Source organism: Dama dama, chromosome 21 (assembly GCF_033118175.1).
Source record: "Dama dama isolate Ldn47 chromosome 21, ASM3311817v1, whole genome shotgun sequence".
NCBI classification, from domain to species: domain Eukaryota; kingdom Metazoa; phylum Chordata; class Mammalia; order Artiodactyla; family Cervidae; genus Dama; species Dama dama.
The window spans coordinates 8,979,243-8,998,080 of NC_083701.1; the positions used below are offsets into that span (position 1 = coordinate 8,979,243).

At 53.3% G+C, this 18,838-nt stretch overlaps 1 protein-coding gene across 1 annotated transcript in view; it reads left to right on the forward strand.

Moving 5' to 3' along the window:
• The first annotated feature begins 8,578 nt into the window (after positions 1-8,578).
• NDRG1 (N-myc downstream regulated 1) overlaps positions 8,579-18,838 on the forward strand; it is a 55,933-nt gene continuing 45,673 nt past the window's right edge. Inside the window, exon 1 of the mRNA XM_061123152.1 lies at positions 8,579-8,714. The gene's annotated coding sequence lies outside the window, so the exon portion shown is untranslated. The remainder of the gene's footprint in view (positions 8,715-18,838) is intronic.

Sequence of the window (18,838 nt, forward strand, 5' to 3'; positions counted from 1 at the left end):
AATCATGCAGCCTGCAGGTCACCAGGGCCACCTTCCCAGGCTGGGGTCAAGAGTTAGATGGCTTTGTGCTATCAGTCTGGAACTCAGCTTCCTCATCTGTGAAATGGGGCTAAAAGCACCCACACTCCCCACAGGACAGGCGCTCTTCCCTCTTATAAGCCTGTGCTCTGCACGTGTAGAAAGAATGTGTGTGCTAAGTCCCACGGTCGTGTCCGACTCTTTACGACCTTATGGAAGTCAGCCAGCCAGGCTCCACTGTCCATGGGATTCTCCAGGCAAGAATACTGGAGTGGGTTGCCAGGCCCTCCTCCAGGAGATCTTCCTGACTCAGTGATGGAACCCGTGTCTCTCCTGCATTGGCAGGCGGGTTATTTATCACTAGTGCTACCTGGGAAGCCCTGTAAAAAGAATACAGGGTACAAACCTGTCCACCTGCTCAGGTGAGCCTGGTTGGGTTTTATTTAAGTAAAGGCTTGTTGGTTTTCCCACTACATCCCTTTGCCTTTTGCTTAGGAACGGGGCAGCTATGCCTTGTCTGCCCTGTACCGTGAAAATAACCTGACTCAGACTATTCCAGCCCACTCTCCCTGGTACGAGCCTATATCTGTCGTCTGGTTCCTTGCAGCTCACAAGGGGAATACCTACACCGTGTTCCTCCAGGCCCACTGCAGAGCACCCTCCTCTTGCACATGATCCTGGTGGTGGTCAAAGGCACATGTTGCTTGAATGCTTTGGTGGGGGGGAAATTTCAGTCCCTGTCCAGAAAGAGCGAGGCACAATACCTGCAGGATAAGGACTGTGCTGAGCTGTGCTTTGAGAGGCTCCCAGCAAAAGAGTGAACCTAACACTCCTTCAGGTTTTTCAGAAAGCATTGTGAGGGGTGAAAATAAAGCAGTAAATACTCCTTCCTAATTGCAATAACACTGGGCCAAACAGGATAATTTGCCAGTAGGTCCAGCAATGGTGGGGGGCTGGCTGAGATTTAATTTAACACGAGGAATGCAAAATCATGTGACATTGCTTCTCTAATCTGTCTGAGAAGTAAATTGCATGGTTGCCACCCAAAAAAATCCTTTTGCATTCGTTGAACCTGGTCCCAGGTGGCGGTGGGTGGGGGGAGCGGTCAGCAAGGAGCCCCCAGGGGCTGCGGCCTCTGCTCTAACTTCTCCACCACCTAAGACAGTCCCAAGGATCACCCAGGATGCCAGCGGGCACCTGCAGAGATAAGTTGTTCGAAGCCTCAGAGGCAAGAAGAGCAGATTAAAGTTTAGGAAATGTCAAAGAACCATCCCATCTCCTAAACCTGGATGATGAATGGTCATGTTACTGAACTGAGGTTCAGCTGCTCCTGGCTCAGGAATCCAATACTGACAAATAAGTGTTGGGTAAAAAGACAAGATAGCTTGGCTGAGAAGCTGGCAATCCTGGGGAGAAGGTGTCTGTGTGTCCCTGCAAAATCAACTCCCCACTTTCCATGTTTTGCTCAGAGATTATACAGGGAGAAGAAGGAAAGGGTTACATGCCGAGGAGAGGGTTGTGGGGTGTGTGATCGGCTTGTGGACATTCTTCTGACTGGTTGGCGGTGAGGTAACCAAGTCAACATCATCAGCCTCCCAGTTCTGACCTGTCCGGGGTCTACGTGCTTGTGGTCACTTAACATGTGCTTAAGTTGCTCTTTGCAATCCCATGGGCTGTAGCCCTCCAGGCTCCTCTGTCCATGGGGATTCTCCAGGCAAGAATACTGGAGTGGGTTGCCAAGTCCTCCAGGGGATCTTCCTGACCCAGGAATTGACCCAGGGTCTCCTGCATTGCCCGTGGATTCTTTACCAGCTGAGCTACCACGGAAGCCTTAGTATAATTAACTTATTCCACCTCATGGGAGGTTTAGTATCTGTAAAACAGCTCAAAGAATATGGCTCAGAGTATTATCTATGGCCCTTGAGGAGGAACTAAAGGTCCTTGACTTTGTTTAATGGGTACACTATTATTTGGTCTTGTTTGATCTCTCTTCTTTGCTTTTACATTTTCTCACTTCTGTGATTAAATTTAGTCTTTGGCTAAAGTTTTTCTACAGTCAAGAGGCAGGTGAATGACATGGGTGGGGGTGGGTGGGTGTCTGTGCTGGGAAGGCCCATAGGGTCCAGCTCTGTTATAATAGTTTTAAGCCAACTGTCTGTACATAAATGCAAACCATCTTCCTTCTTTCCTTTCCTTCCTCTTTTCTTCCTTTCAAATAGCAAATATTATTTAAGATTTTCCTGACCTGTGCAAGACAGGATAGTCCCAACTCAGAGAAGTTGCTGCCCCTTTTTGTAGGAAGCTCTGTCCTCAGAGGTACAAGCAAAACCCAGAGGATGAAGGAGCCAGAATGGGCAGGGCAGGCAGGCAGGTTAGGCTGGAAAGTGCAGCTGGAGGTGGTGGTGGAGACAGTCAAGCCAGGAACGTGGGTGGAGCATGAAGGGCCAGCGATTTCAGAATGAGCGATTGCCAAACATATATGCGGGCTCCTCAAAGCTCCCATGACCTCTCAGAGAAAATGTGGGAAGTTTCCCAGGGCTCTGTCCTCTTCAGACTTTAGGAGTTCTCTAAGTAAGTAACCTAAAATTAACTGACAGCCTTTGACTTAACATGGAAACAGCCCATCTGAGAACAAAGTCAACATGGAATAAACCTGATCTGGAAGATACTAAGAGCTGAAGAGGCAGAGATCTGGTAACATCAGGCCCGGGATCCATCCATACCTGAAGGTAACCCTCCTCTGGATATTACTGCTATGTGAGCCCATAAATATGCCCCACACCTTTATTGCTTAAGCCATCTGAAATTATGTTTATGCTACATATACACTAAAGATTTCTAATTAATAACAAGAAAGGGAAACACACAAAGCTCTGGGGGCAGGAGGTGGTGAGGGAATGCTTACCCATCCTTAGTCTAATGGCTGCCAGTTTCAAACATCCCTTTTTCAGGAGGGCTTTTCTAGAACCTCAAGAGTAGGTGAGACTTTGGGTCACATAGTCTTCTAAGACCCAGGGTCCTTAACAACACTTCTAACAACTCCAATTATATAGTCATGCCATTTTCATCCCTTTATTGCTAGCATCTCACATAGTGCCTGATGGATTTTAAATGCTCAATAACTATGTATTAGAGTCTTTAAAAAGATGAATCTGGTTGGAGAGGAGCATGAGAGGTTTACTGGAAGAGTTGACGTTTGCCATAGCCTTGCCGGAGGGTGACCCGGTCAGGATGGACTGTGCTGGGCTGCCGTGACATCCCCCTTCTGGATCCTGTTGGCACGTGGCAACAAGGTCTATTTCTTCCCCTTGTCTCATGTTGATTCTGGTCAGCTGGTTACTCCGCTCTGAGTTCCCTCCTTCCGGGTTCTGGGGGACGGGCCCTCCACCATCTGGTGGCCAGAGTTGAGAGTGATGGGGATAGGAGATGAATCACAGGCTGGCTGTTAAAGTCCCCATCCAGAAGTGACACAAATCACTTCCCCTCCTGTTCACTGACAGAGCAAGTCATACCCACCTGCCTGACTGCAGGGGCAGAAAGTGGAAGAGCTGACATGGGGGTGAACGACCTGGTGATATCTCAGTATCTCCCAGTGCTCAGTTCTGCTCCATGCTAGCTTTGTTCTTAGGCAGGTCCTTTCAAGATTAAATCTATGTTTTCCCCAGATGAGCAACAACTCCGGAGAAGGGAATGTGGGAGGACTTTCTAGAAGGAGAAGACAGCTTGGCCAAAGGTTCAGAGGTGCCGACGTGAGGGTCTGCTTGAGAAAAAGTGGTGAGTAACCCAGTGGTTGAAAGAGGGAGAAAAATGCCTGGACATGTTAGTGGACATCTCTGTTGCCACACTGGGGAGGGGTGGTGAACTTGGCAGGCAGCAAGAGCAATAAAAGGTTTAATTAGGCAGGACCTATGATTTAGGTTATTCAAGATGTCAGCCAAACAAGGGCTGACGGAAGTGGCCTGGCTGGTGGAAAGCCTGGCGAGAACTACCGCGGGAGCATCAGAGAGCAGCTTCATCAGGGTGGCCCCGAGCAGGCCAGTAAGGAGGTCTCTCTGCAAATGCACGAAAAATATTTGGTAAACACATATTAACAAAATCCTGGGTTGAGTCCTGTTATCACTCCTTCTCCAAATTCATTTCTAGCCCAGAACCTCAGAATGTGATCTCATTTGGAAATACAGATGCAGATGATTACATTTGCAGATGCAATTAGTGAGGTTCAGATGAGGTCATAGAGGATTAGGGTGGACCCTTCAGCCCATGTGACTGGTGTCCCCATGAGGAAAGATAGAGAGACAGAGAAAGACACAAGGAAAGAAGGCCGTGTGCTGACAGAGGCAGAGATCAGAATGACGCAGCGCAGCCACAGGCCCGGGAACACCAAGGCTTGCCTGCAAGCACCAGGAGCTGGGAGAGGAGGGGAAGGATTCCACCCTGGAGACTTCAGAGGGAGGATGACCCTGCTGACTTCCTGATGGCGGGCCTCCAGCCTCTGAAACTGAGATAAAATACATTTTTTCTATTATTTTAAGTCACTCTTTTGGTGGTAAGTTGTTACAGCACTCCTGACAAACTATTACAAATCAGGAGCAAAGAGAAACTGATTTTTATGGGCCAAAAGTTATATATACCTCTTCATTTCTATTAAAAATGGAAGATTTACTATGTACCGTGAACCAAAAGCTAACATCCAACCACCTGTGAAATTGTTTTCCTTTTGCAGATATTCCCCATTGCTCATAGCTGGACATTACATGTCAAGGATGCTCTCAGAGGACTGGGAAAAGGTTCAGAGGTCCGCAGATATGATCCTTCTACTTTGGCTCCCAAAGGAAGCAGAAAGATCCCTTCCCCTCCCCATGAAGTCCAAGTAGGGCTGCAGAAAGAAGGGAGAGTTCAGGAAGAAGCACTTGCCTTTGCTCACTTATTCGACCACTATTTACTGGCTTTCTGTTTGAATCCGGTACTTTGAAAGATGCCAGGAGAGATGGGATGAGATGATGATGGTGGTGATGATGATGACTAACATTCTATCAAGGACTTTGTACATACCAGGCACTGTTCTAGGACATTTCACAGGTCCTTTACATGACTTCCCTGTGGCTCAGACTGTAAAGCACCTGCCTACAATGCAGGAGACCTGGGTTCGATCCCTGGGTTGGGAAGATCCCCTGGAGAAGGAAATAGCAATCCACTCCAGTACTGTTGCCTTGAAAATCCCATGGATGGAGGAACCTGGTAGGCTACAGTCCATGGGGTCACAAAGAGTTGGACACGACTGAGCAACTTCACTTTCTTTCTTTTCTTTACGTGTATTAACTGGTATTTCTTACAACAACCCTAGAAGGTAGCTCTCTTATTATGTACAACTTCCCGATGAGGAGGCTGAGGCAGCAAATTACAGAACATGCCCAGGGCCAGAAAAGCTGGTGAGAGCAGAGATGAGATACAAATGATCTACAGAGATGAAAGTCCTAGCTTCCTAGGAGGAGGGGCTGGGGGGGGGGGGGAGGGAGGAGGTGGAAGGAGTATGGGGGGATGGGGAGGTGGTATGTGGATAGAGAAGGCTATTGTTTTCCTTAAAGAGCTTTGTAGATTTATTAAGCCAGGACTGACTCCTGAGGAACTTGGTATATTAAACACTAAAAAGTTAAAGGAAGGGGAGATGAGGAAGTGGAGACGATGTAGATGGGCATCTATTTAGAGAAGTTTGGGAAGGAAGAGGCTACAGTAATTGGAGGGGAACTTGGGGTAAGAGACGATTATTAGGATGCGTCATTGATTGCTGTGAATGTGTACTTGTAGATCAGAATGATTCACAAGAGAGGGAGATATGGAGGAGAGCCCAATACGAGGATGAGGGGATGCTAACTTTTCATCTTTTTCAACTTTAAAAACATGGAACCACATCAGGGAGCTCATACACTGTGGCCAGAAGGTCCAGCGGCTCCTCTTACCCATCTTCTCCACATTCATGATGAATGTCAAGACAGGTGGGGTAACTGCCCAAGGGACCACAGCACCAAGGTGGAGAAATCAAGCATTCTTCCCATGAACTCTAGCTTTAGATCGCTCTCAGGCCCCAGCACCCATGAACTCCAAGAAAGAAGCTTGGGAATGGATGATGCCTCTGGTCCTTCTAGTGAGAACAGTCTATAAAAAAAAAAAAATTTCTATGCTGCTAACTAGAAATTTCCAGGGACGTTAGTCCAGAAAATCCAATCTCACTCGGTGATGGATCTGTATCACGTGTGCACTCACTAAGCAAATCTAATTCTGTTGCTGACCAGCGAGAAAGAGAAATAATTTAAATGGTTCAATACAATTGCACCCATATTTGGCTCCGAGAGCTCTGCTGTCTCAGCTGACCTGGGCTGGGGGACCAGTGGTGCAGGAAGCTCTCAGTGCTCTGGGGCCACTCGACAGGGGGAGCACTTTCTACCTGGGTGCCCATCCAGGGTTGCCCCTGAGTCCTTCCTTCCCACAAGTGGATGCAGGAAAACGGCTTCATATGGGCACTCAGCGCACTGCAGAAACAGCAAAGTATTGCAGCATTGAAGGAAAAACTGGCTGTGTTGGACCCATGAGAGGGAGTCTGTGATCCCTCAGAACTTTTCCGAGCTGCTTTGGACTCTGCAATGATTTCCTTTCACCCTGGTTGGAGAATACCGCCGGTCTCAGAAAATGCTACCCACCCCCTGCCCCACCCCCCACTCCGGTAAAATTCTTTTCTCCTGTCTTTGTCTCTGGTATCTTGTCTCCTTCATCTGCCCACTTGCTCTCTTTCATTGTCTTCCGGAAGGTTTGGGCTCCTAAGCTCAAGCGGGCAGAACCCGCTGCAGGTCTGGACTGCTCTGGGTGCTCCACCCCCCAAGTCTTCCTCAAAGGGGTGGAAGTGGCTTCTCCTGGCAAAGTGCCCTTCTCCAGTCCACACGCCAGGGCTCCCATTTGTTATTGAGGAAGTAGTGGCCTACTCCACTTTTGAACTTGAGCCTCTATATCTTTTGCCAGGTAATAAACACAGTGGCTCAATAAATGCTGAGAGTCGAAATAGGGGAGAAAAGGGGAAATGGATGTGTGTGAGTGGAGTAAAAGAAAGCAGGCCTAATTTTGTTCATTACCATCTCCCCAGTGTATACAACAGAAGCTGAGTAGGTGCTCAATCCAGTTACCCAAGAAATGAGCCCAGATTAACCTTCCCTTTGGGTGAATGGGGAAACTGAATCTTGGGGCTCCTTGGCTTTTCAGTCCTTTTCCCCAGCCGCTGAGCACAGGACTTGGCTCAAAGCAGTGGCTCAATAAATATTTGTGTAATGACAGAATAGGTAAATACCAGGGCCCCGGGAGGCCAATGGGATGCACAAAGGAGAACCAGGGCCCCGTCCTGAGCAAAGCCTGGGCTGGTGGAGGGAAGAGGTTTACCACCATCAGGCAGAGGGCTGGAGGAAGAGTGCAGATGCAAGCCAATACAAGTCTGGGCAAGGGGTCTGGAGACAATGGTAGGGTCTTCATTCATCCATAAAATGATATTCTCCCAGTGCAATGAGTCTCACCCGGGTTGCACATTAGAACCATCTGGGAAGCTCTTAAAATATTCTTGGGCTGCACTCCCTGAGATTCTGATCAAACCATCTTGGGATGGAGCCCTGGCCAGTACCTTCTAAAAAAAAAAAGTTCCACGGGGGATATTGATAAGCACAGCGGGTTGGGAACACGGAGTCACAAACCAGACAGTAGACAAGGCGGCTAAGCGCGCAAAGGGTGCTCAGTACAAGTTCTGGGAACCAGGGGAGGAAGGAGCAAGAACCTTCCTTTTCTGCCAGGGTTCTGGGGGCGGGGAGAGGGACGCAGGGCGGGAAAGGGCAGGTGGGCTTAGAACTAGGTAACTGGGATTGGGTGAGGGGGCCCAAGCATTAGGAAGGGCTGAGCAAGATGGACGTGATTAAGCGGGAGTCTGGGTTTCAACAGAAAGCCTATGCAACAAGGAGGGGTCATGGGGTGCGAATCGCAGGGAGCGGGTCTCCAGGAAGCAAAGGAGGCAGCACATGGGACTTGGGATCTAAGACCCGGAGGAAGTGGGGGAGTCGCTCCTAAGGGATGTCCAGGCGTGGCGCAAGGGGACTCGGAAGAAGAAACTCCAAGATGGAGAGGGGGGCCACTCGGTCACACAGAGACACACGGAAGTCCACACGCACACGCGCGAGCGCGAACAAGCACACGCACCCACGCCCAAATGGATCCGCGGTGCACACACGCCCGCTGCACACGCCCAGGCCCCGGCCTTCCGGACGAGGAAAGGAACAGCGCTGCGGAACGGCCGCCGGGACCGCGAGAGCCGCTCCCCGCCTCGCCTCCACGCGGGCTTGCGCAACAGGCGGCGGCTCGGGCTGGCGCCCCCAGCGCGCTGCCCCAGCACGGCCAGGCGCGCCCAAGGGAGCGGGAGGAGCGCCGGGGAGGAGGGAGCCGCGAGGGGTGTGTCCCCGCGGCTAGAGGGCCCCGGGGGCGGGGGCGGGGCGAGGCGCGGGGGGCGGGGCCGCGGCGCCTATAAAATCGCCCTCCTCCCGGGCATAAACAAACCTCGTCTGGCTCCCAGCCCCGGCTCGGGAGCGCACGCCTCTGTTCGCCGCTCTCTTCGCTCCCTCTGGGCGCAGCCAGCCTAGCTCCGGGTCCTTTTCGCTTTTCTCCCTCTGCCTCAGGTAAGCCCGACGCCCTCTTCCCGCCAGGAGGGGAGGGATCGATCGCCCGTGGGTGCTCCTGCCTCTTGCTGGACCACCTTTTGTGGCCAGCACCCGCCTCCTCCCCCACTCCCGGAGCTGCAAGTGCTCGGTTTCCCGGTGGCGCGAGGGCGAGCTCCAGGAGGGGTTTTGGGGGCGCGAGCACTGCTGGTGTGGGGGTGTTTGATTGGGCAGCAAGAGGGAAAAAAGGTCCGGGTTCACCTTTGCCCTAGCTGAGGAAGTGGGATCCTGAGGGTCGGGGTGGGGAGTGGAGAGCCCCAACACCTTGAACCCTGCTTCCCAAGGCCCTCCCGGCTCATGGGCGCCTCGGGGCTGAGGGCGCGCTGGACCTGGAAGGAGGCGAGACAGGAGTGTGTGTGATTGAGGGTAGAGGTGGGGTGTGTTCCTGGAGTGGGATGTCTGGGGAAGGAAAGATTGAGCGCGCCTGTAGAAAGGAGATAGCTAGGGGTGAGCGGCGCTAGGGACGAGGCTCGAGAAGGGGACGTGGGTGTGTCTGCTTCCCAGACTCTGCCCCCTACCAGTGTGTGTCTGAGGGGCGGGGGCCCATTCAGCCTGGAAGTCGGGGTGGAGCACGCTTCTGTGTGCGCGCGCGGGCGCGCGCGGGCGTGCGTGTTGAGGAAGGGTCCTAGTGTCCCAGCGCGAGCGACACGCGCGGGAGCGAGGGTTGGCGAGCGTCGCTGGGCGGGGTGCGGCCCCCGAGGTGGCCCGGGGTGGGCGCTGTGGCGGCGCGCAAGAGGTGGCCTGGACCAGCGGGGTCGTGTGGCATCTGGCCGCCCTGCGCTGGCTGGGGCTTCGAGTGGCGTCATTTTCGCCTCCGCCCACTCTCCGCAGCTTTCCTTCTCTCCCCTGCCTCCCGGGCCCGCCTCTCCTGCCCTCCCAGGAGAGGAGAACAGCTGGATTTGCTCGGCCCTTCCTGGGAGATCCGCTGCGGTCTCGGATTCAGCGTGGGCAGGGCGTGTGCACAGTGGTGGGCTCCGGGGGAAACGCGCTGTCACCGCTTGGGTCACATTAGTGGCTGAAGCTGGGATTTAGTGGCTATTTGCCTTACTCCGCTCCACCTCCCCCACTCGCCCGTCTGTCGCGTCTGCTGTCAGACATCTCTCTAGGTCTGGGGCAGCACCGACTTGTGGCTTGGACGGGGAGTTGGGGGGGAGGTGCCCGGCAGCTGGTGGGGGAGGCAAAGCTCGTGGGGGAGGGCGCGATTGTCTTGTGCCCAGACCACGCTCTTCTTCCCCAGATGTCCTGGGCACTTGAGTTTGTTGGGTTCCTTTGAGTTACTGGGAAAGATGAAAGATTCAGAAAAGAGTGCAGCCAGTGGCCAGTCAGGAGGGCTTTAGCCATCAGCCATACTTCACCTCCTAAAGAACAGAATATCTGTACACAGAGTGTGTTCTTGCCATAACAAATGCAGTCCCCAGGCAGACCTTCCAGCCCAGCTTCCTCCTGGATAGAAATGCCGGAATCTTGACTGAGTTTCACAAAGGTGAACTGAAATAAGCAGGGTACAGAGAATGCAACCCCCAGCACCTGGCTTCAGGGGGTCCCCAGCCAGGGCAGAAATGCAGACAAGGGTGCAGACCCCAGCCCTCTGTGGTGGTAACTGTTGGGGTGGCCCAGGGTGGGGGTCAGGGGAGGAGGGGACACAGGGGTAGTCAGGAAGTGATAGGATACCTTTAAAGGGACAGTGCTCTGGGGTAAGGAGCGAAGCTGGATGTCCCCAGATCTGGGACTTCATAGCTTTGTGGCACCTTAGAGTGAGAAGGAAGGTGTCGCCTGCCTCGCTTTGGCACCTGGCACCTGGCCGAGGGCCAGGCCCTTGGGAGGAGATCAGATAGACACTGAATCAATTGAACTGCCCCATTCCCCTGTGATCCCACAGGCAGTTGAATTTTTGGTGATAGCATGTGACTGCGCTTGCCAAGGAGACCTTGGAGGATCTTTTGGGGTCTCTTTTCCCGAGAAGCAAATCCAGGCTTGCTATCCGTTGGTTTAATAATTTGGAGGAATTAAAAATTCACACAAGTTCCTGGTCCAACTTCTGCCCACTTGACAGATGGACACTGAGACCCAAAGGCGGGGAATGACTTGCCGAGGAGGGGCCAAACCTGGAGTGGGTCTGAGTCTCCTGGCTGTGATGGGAGGTGGTGAGTGGGGGCCCAGTCGTAAGAGATGTACTTTCTGCTGTAAGAAAATGAGTTGGATCCTCACTGCGTTTCTGGCGGGGAAACTTCCCAGATAGAATGTGGGTGATTGATGGGTCAGTTGATTTTCAGTCTGAATCACGAGTTCTTGAGACAGGAACAGAATCAGCGTAGTGAGAAAGGGCTGCAGCCCTGCTGAGTGGTGGTGGCCCAGATTTGGGCTGCCCAGGCTGGACCCCAGATGTGAACAAAGCCCCACCCGCCCTCAGTGCGCTGAAATCTCCTGGCCTGAGCTGCCTCAGCATGGATGGGGAAGAAAGATCTCATTGTGTTTTTCTGATGGCCTGAAACTGCAGTTCTTCCTTGGGATCCAGAGAATCCCATCCAAAGCGTGACTCAGAAGGCCCTGTGCTTCAGAAGGGAAGCCAGGATGATGACTCAGCATCTAAGATTCTAGCAGGGAGGGGCCCTGACTCAGGCAGAGGGGGCCGGGAAGGAACAGGACCTTTCTCTCTCTCCGAATCAGCAGCCCCTCTCATCCTCGCAATAACTCTGCCTGCGCTGTCTTGGCGCCATTGAATGGATGGGGAAACCAAGGCCAGGAATGTTTAAGGGACTTGCTTGTGGGCTATGTGACTGTAAGTGGGAGGGGCAAGCTGAGAACCCAGAGCATCAGACCTGAAAGCCTTTGTTCTTTTTTCATGATGGCACGTTGGGGTGACTGCAAAAAGGCTTGAGTGAAAAGCGCAGAGAGGCCGGCCAGAGCTCTCGCCTCAGTTACTGCCCCGCCCCCCCCCCCCCACCTTAAAATTAGAGTAACAGATACTGTCTCACCAGGACGTGTAAATATTAATTGAGTTAATCTACGGCAAGAGTTGAGAACAGTACTTGCCTGTGAGGCCACCATGAGGGAACTTACGGTCAACCATTTCCACAAATGACATTCTCAAGGCATTGTCTGGGGAGGGCCTGCAAAGGCTGGATTCATGTTTTGCTTCTTGAAGTTTTTACAGAAAGCTAGGCTTATGCAGATTGGATAAAAATATAATGGAACTTTGTCTGAAATGCAGATTTCCAGGACTGGTAGGTCTGGGATGGGCAAGGGATCTGCATTGTTTCAAAGCCTCCTGGGCCGGATTGGGCTAGAATGTACTGCCAGAGAGGAGGATATTTGCTCCAGAATGATGACTGCGGGAGAGCAAAAGAAAGAGGGGGGCCACATTTCTCATATCTCCAGAATCTGGAATAAGTAGCTTTTATTTGGCTAAAGTGCCTTGTGATTTCAAGGCATCTCCTTGTTCCTTTGAGATAGGAGACATCCTTGCTATTTCTCAGATCAGAAGACTGAGGCTTGAGCAGGTCCCTTGCTTGTCCAGGATCAGGTGATGGGGCTCTGTTCCCCATGAGCCACCATGGACCATTCCCTGCAGCGTTCTCCTTTGAGGCTGCCCAGGCCTTCCTTGATCCGTCTTTGGAATCTGGACTTGGTTTCTTGGCTTCATTTCAGGCAGCCCTTCCTGACTCCCTGATCTCAGTCTGGGCCCAGCCCTGCCCTTTCTTTCTCTTTGAGTTTGGAGACAGACACAGGCAGGTTGGCCGTCTCTGCTGCGGAGCCAGCGGAGGTCAGCTCCCTGGACACTCGCTTGGCCCCTGCTGCGCCAGTCCAGGCTTGTTGGAGTGGGCTGTGCTGGAGGAGTGGGGGGCTCTGACCGTGAGTGTGCGGACCCCAGTGCTCCGGGGCAGATGCCTTGTGAGAAGAAACCTGGCAAGCCTGGCAGCCTGACTTGGCGCTGCCGAATAGACCTGATTACAGAGTGGATCCACACACAGATCTCTCTTCCACCCAGTCCTGATCTTCATACCGTGTATTTACCGAAGACCTGCCAACCCCTGCCCACCCGGGCTCTGTCTCCAGGCATTTCCATTCCCGAGGAGGCAGTCCTCCAACTGAGGTGGTAGGAAGTGGGACTCCTTAGCAGTCTGGGGGCTTCATCTTTTGTTTTATAGATTTTTTTTCCCCTTAAACCCGTGGAAAGCTCTGTACATATAAGCGTTCTGCCCGTGTGCTGATCTGCTTAGAGAGGTGGATGGAGACCACTTTTAAGGAAGAACAGGGCTCCATTCTGTTCCCCCATCTTTACCCCCAACTCCATCCATTGGCTTTAAGAAGGTTCTGGGCAGCCCTCTCTGAATGTGAGTGTGGGAGTCATTCTAAAGAGGTAGGTAATTCTGAGGACTCTCTTAGCTGGGAACCCTCCCCTTCCTCCCCTTTTATTAATCATTGAACTTGCCTGCTTTCTCCAGAAAGCCTCCCTGACTTTCCCCTCCAGGCAGGCTGATTGGCTTGGGTGCCCTTCTTGGATCATTCTGGGTTGTGTCTGCTTATTTATCCTTTTCCCGCAGACCAGAGAGCCTGCACTTAGGAGGCAATCCGTTAATATTGGTTCAAGTAGTAGTAGTATAGCTGCTCAGTCATGTCCAGCTCTTTGTGACCCCATGGACTGAAACCCACCAGGCTCCTCTGTAGGGATTCTCCAGGCAAGAATACTGGAATGGGTGGCCATTCGCTTCTCCGGGGAATCTTCCCGACCCAGAGAGCGAACTCAGGTCTCCTGCATTGCAGGCAGATTCTCTACTGTCTGAGCCACCAGCGAAGCAATGTTGGTCCAAAGGATACCTCCATTTACTAAGGGAATAACCGTGGGCCCTCTTGTGTAGGAAAGATTGGAAGGTCATCCAGAGGGTAAGAGCAGCAAGACCAACTTGGGGAAAGATTCTGTCAGCGTGGCAATCGTCCCGTCTCAGGGACAAAGGGTTGTGTAGGCGGAATCTGCATCCACGTCCCATGCTAACCCCGGCTCCGTCTCTGTGCTTTCCACACATTGTCTCACAGACTATCCAGTGCTGCTCGTGTCTGTCTTGCAGATTCACAGAAAAAGCCTCTCACCCACCCAGCATCCTCCTTTAAACTTCCGTTATCTTGCGCGTCCCCGCAGACGGTCTGGTCTTCTCTCTGCCAGACAAGTGGCTGGGCTGCCAGACCTCCACGGAGAACAGACAGGAAGGTCCCGGGTTGCGCTGCGGAGAAAGGGGTGGGGCGAGGACCACGTGCGGGCCCTCCCTCTTCCTGCTATTGTGTCCCAGATACACGATGGACCTTCTTGCTAGTTCTGTGCTCTGGCCCAAGACAGAGAAGTTGCCTTTGGTCTCTAGCCTGGTACCCAGGGAATGGATGCAGCTGGGGGGGTGGGGTGCCTTCTCTTTAGTGATTTCTTTTTTATTCTTTCAATATCAGACAGTCTGTTGGATGCTGCTGAGGTTCAGCCTCCAAGCAAAAGCACCTGGGGCTTCCTTGAGGAATTCTGATTGTCTTTTTTCATTTTATTGACTTTTGAAAGCCCTGTTTTCTACCTCCCTTCCCCTCAACTGGGGAACTTTCTGGAAGGTCCAGTGAGTCCTGCCATATTGTTTACTAGGTTGATTACATAAGGAAAACATTGAGAGTTAAGGCCACCGACTTCTTCACCCTCCTCGGAGGCTTGGGTTTCAGAAGGTCCAGAAAACATCACGAGAACCCATGGACTGCCTGGTAGCTTGATTTCAGCATCTCTTTGGCAAAGAAAGGACCAAAGGGCATGTCCATAGCATGGTGAGGGAGGCAAGGTGTACCCCAACGCTCCCTTCCTGGAGGTTAAGGCAGACAAGGCACTGTTCTCTCAAACCTTCTGGAGTTGACTGTACTCGGAGGGGATGTTATGGTGAACATCAGCAGCATCCATTGATCCCCTGCCCGCCTTTTAAATTCTGTTCTATAAAGAGCCCAGTGTGTTGGAAAAAGCACTGCTTTCATGTGGCTTGGAAACTAGGCGTGTTCTGGAGGGGACAAAATCTGGGCCAGTGGCTGACAGTCACAATCGATTCAAGCTTATCAACAGTTGTTCCTGGTTCCCTTCTCTCTCTGCTTCACTGGAGGACCCCGGGAGGCTGTGGTCTGCCTGCCCCTGCCCCGCACACCTGCACCCACTCCGTAGGATGGAGGCTAGGCCTTTAGGAAGTCACACGGGCCTTGGCGTTTGAGCCTCAGATTACCCACTGGTAAGCTGGGGTGATCCAGTCCACATTCTCCCAGGGACCTCCTTGAGGAACAAATAGTATAATGCAATGAACCTTTTTTTCGAAGTATTGAATATGGTGGATCCCTTCTGCATGTTGTGAGGGGAGAATGTCTAAGATGTGGGCTTTGCCCACAGCCTGGGCCTCTGGTGGGCTGGGCCTCAAGGGGGCTGTCCATGGTGGTGTGAGAAGCACGTGACTCCGCCAGCTGATCCACATGGGAGAAGTCTCCCAGGAACATGGGGCCCATCCTTAGTACTTCCTGCCTGGGGCTGGGCACTCGGCACGTGTGTCTGTTTAGAGCAAGCTGGGTTCACGGTCAACTGTCCCCTTTAACATTGCTTTTTTAAAACTGTGCCATCTTGATGCTTGGTGACTTGAGGTCCATTTCTTAATCTCTCTGTGCCTCCATTTCCCCGTCGAATGGTGACGTGATTGGGGTCCACCTCCTAGGGCTCCTGGAAAGCTCAAAGTGGGGATGGAGTTTGGACCCTAGGAGGCACCGTGAAATTCTTGTTGCTGTCACAGTCTGCGGAGGGTGGGTGCGGCCGGGGGGCTCCCAGAGCACACCCGGGATGTTTCTGTGCTAGACGCCCCCCACCCCTGCCTTGGAGGGGCTTCAGGGGCCCAGCAGAATTTGCCAAAGAGGAAGGGCATGTGCCCCCTCCAGGTGGCTTGTTGGAGGAATGCCAGAGCTGGTGGAGGACTCCAGTCTTAGGGACAAGGAAGCTGGGAGAAGAGGGTCCTCCAGGTTCCCAGGGCAGGTGACCTGAGCAGAGCCACGCTGCAAGAGGCCCTCATAGCACCCCAGGGTGCACCTCCCTTTTGTCTGCACGCAGCACCTTCCTGCCTGGGCTCCCATCCGTCCTGAGTTTTGGGGACCATGTGATGTCCATAGAGGGCTTCTCAGGTGGCTGAGCAGTAAAAAAATCCACCTGCCAATGCAGGAGACACAGGTTCAATCCCCGGTCGGGAAGATACTCTGGGGAAGGAAATGGCACCCTGCTCCGGTATTCTTGCTTGGAGAATTCCATGGACAGAGGAGGCTGGCAGGTCACAAAGAGCTGGACACAACTTAGCGACTAAACGAGAACAACAGTGTCCATAGAACACATGCCACGTATTTTGTAGATGGGAAGCGAGGCCCAGGGAGGGGATGAATGACTTGGGAAAAGTGTGGCTGGAGAGGGGCAGAGTTCCCACGCCCTGGCCCTTAATCAGTGTTCCTGCTGCTGCATCAGGGCTTTTGAGAATCCCAGGCTCCGTGTGTCCCCTCGCTCTCGCGGTGACCGGTTAACATCTCTCACGTGGCCTCATGGCCTGAGATGCCTCCGCCTGCTGCCTTCCCAGCCCCTGAGGTCACCTTCTTCGCTCCTCTGAGCAAATCTCAGTCTTGGCTTTGCTGGAACCCATGGAGTCCAGCTCGTTGCTGACTGGCTCCTGGGTCCGTTGAACTGGAAAGGTATTTGCCTGCCCGCCTCCCCACCCCGGCCCCTTGGGCCTTTGTTACTCATTGACCCGAGTGGTGGCGTGTTGGGTCTGATTGCTGGAAACCCATGTGACACCTGCTGAACCTTTTTTCTGTGTCCCCTCCTTGCTGGGCCACTCGGGGACTAAGAATGTTTAAAATACAGACCGTGTCCCCACAGATGGCCCTGGGTCTCTGAGGCAACCAGGGAAGTGCACTGACTAATGAAGCAGCTGTTTGCCCGATTCTGTGTGCTGTGGTTGCATTGACGGCCCCCCACTACTCGCCGGGAGCAGGAGTTGTTATGCCCATTTTACAGATGAGCAAACTGAGGCTCAGAGGTTAGATCGCAGAGCCAATCAATGGTGATGTTCAGGTATGACCCTCAGATTTTCCCCCTGCCCCCACCCCCCACCCCACTAACTCCTGGCTACCTTTCACTTCTGCAATATTGATTTTCTCAGAATTCCTTCTGGGCAGGCAGGTGGGAAAGGAAGAAGTGGTATAAACCAGTCTGGCAGCTGGCGTTGTGACCTGGAACCCTGTTGTGTGCCCCGAGTGGGGTTTTGGCAGGAGGCCTGGCCTGACCTCATTTCCTGTGTGGAGTGGCTTCCCTCTGTGCTGAGACAGAGTCCACCCTACAGGATGGCGCGAGGGGCTGGGAGTCAGACACCCGGGCTCCCACCACTATGCCCCGTGCGATCGGGCCCCCTGCAGGACTGCCGCCTGCAGCCCTCTGCCCCCTGCAGGACTGCCTGGGCCCTCTGCGCTAGGACTTTGCAGGAGGCGGTGGAGAAGGGCAGGCTTGGCATCCAGCGCTTGGCCTCAAACCCAGGGAGACAGCTTGTTGAGCCCAGTGGGGCTGCAGGTTGGCTGCGGGGGGTGACCCCAGGTGTGGGCACCCTCTGAGTGGAGCCTGAAGGGGACAGGGCCGGGGGCACCAGCCTTGGCACCCAAACCAGGTCAACCTCCCGTCTACGCCTGACTTGTCACATAGTCGGGTCTCATCACAGAGCTGTGATAGGTCCTTTCTCGACTCACTCTGTGTCTGGCACATGACAACGGCTGTGCAGTAAAACTACCTCCGAGTAAACCTTCCTACAGCATGTGCTTCCTGGAGCTCAGATGGGCTCTGAGGGCTGGTCTTGCCTCGTGGGGGGCAGACGATAAGGAGGGGGAACACGAGGAGCTGCTGGGAGGTGTCCCTGGCTTCATCTAAAACATGTCAGCTTTCTTCTTAAAAACAGATTTATATATTGAACTTCCTTATAAGGTTTCCTCTAGACCTCCAGCTTCTGAAACAAAAGTTTGCAGAGTTTATTGATGGATGCAACAGAGACGAGGTTAAGGGCTGGCCTCAAGGGGCCTAAGTCTGCAGATAGCACCCTAGCTCAGAGAGCAGGGTAGGGGGCCTGGGGGGCCCGGGGCTCAAGGTGCACCTTCTACAGCCCTTTTGGGCGGTCTTGGGAATCGCAGGCAGTGACCTGGCTGGAGGTCCTGGCGAGCTCCCCTGTTGGGACGTGTCCAGTTAGTTAGCAGCTACAGGCTGCCCCGGGCCTGCGGGAACCGCGCCTCCTTCCCACCCCCATCCCCCAGGGCACAGGAGAACCTGGAGTGTCCTCTGCTTTATCTGGTCTCCCTGCAGACCTCAGAGCCCTGGGGTTCTCACTGGCTGCTTCTTGGTCTGGGCCCAGGGCGTTTCAGCCCCTTCACTCCTGGGGCCAGATAATTCTGCTGTGGGGCTGCCCTGTGCCCCCGTGGGGTGGTCAGCAGCCGCCCTGGCCTGCATCCGCTGGATGCTAGTAGCATCTCCCAGTCGTGCCGATCAAGAATGTCTCCGGACATCGCCAGATGGGGGGACAGAATCACCCTCGTCTGGACAAAAAACTGGGATTGTCCTCTCTGAGCCTCCCCAGGGCCCCAAGCACACGAGCTTCCGAAAAGGAGCAGTTCTCAAATACTGATGTTTAAGGGGGATTCACCAGTTTTCAAGCAGCTGTCTCCTGGGGTCTGGGAAGCTGAGTTGTAGGAGGAAGAGAAGGTGTGGGGTAAAGGGATGTCTCCGGGAGCATGTTTGGGAAGCCAGGAAAGCTGGACCTGAACTCTTTCTGGTTCTGAGGGAAGGTGAGGGGGTGGTTGAAGGCTGATCCTCCAGTGGGATCACAGTGGAGTCATGACAGCCAAGGAGACTTGACCACGCTGGGCTGAGCTGCAGCCTGAAAGCTTGAGCCCTTATACATGTAGACCTGTTTTTAAGGCATGTCACTCCTGTGGTTTACTAAGCCACATAAGAGTGAATGTTAACACAAACATGGGCCTTGTCTGGACAAACACTGTGGTGCAGTGGGAAAGAATCTGCCTGC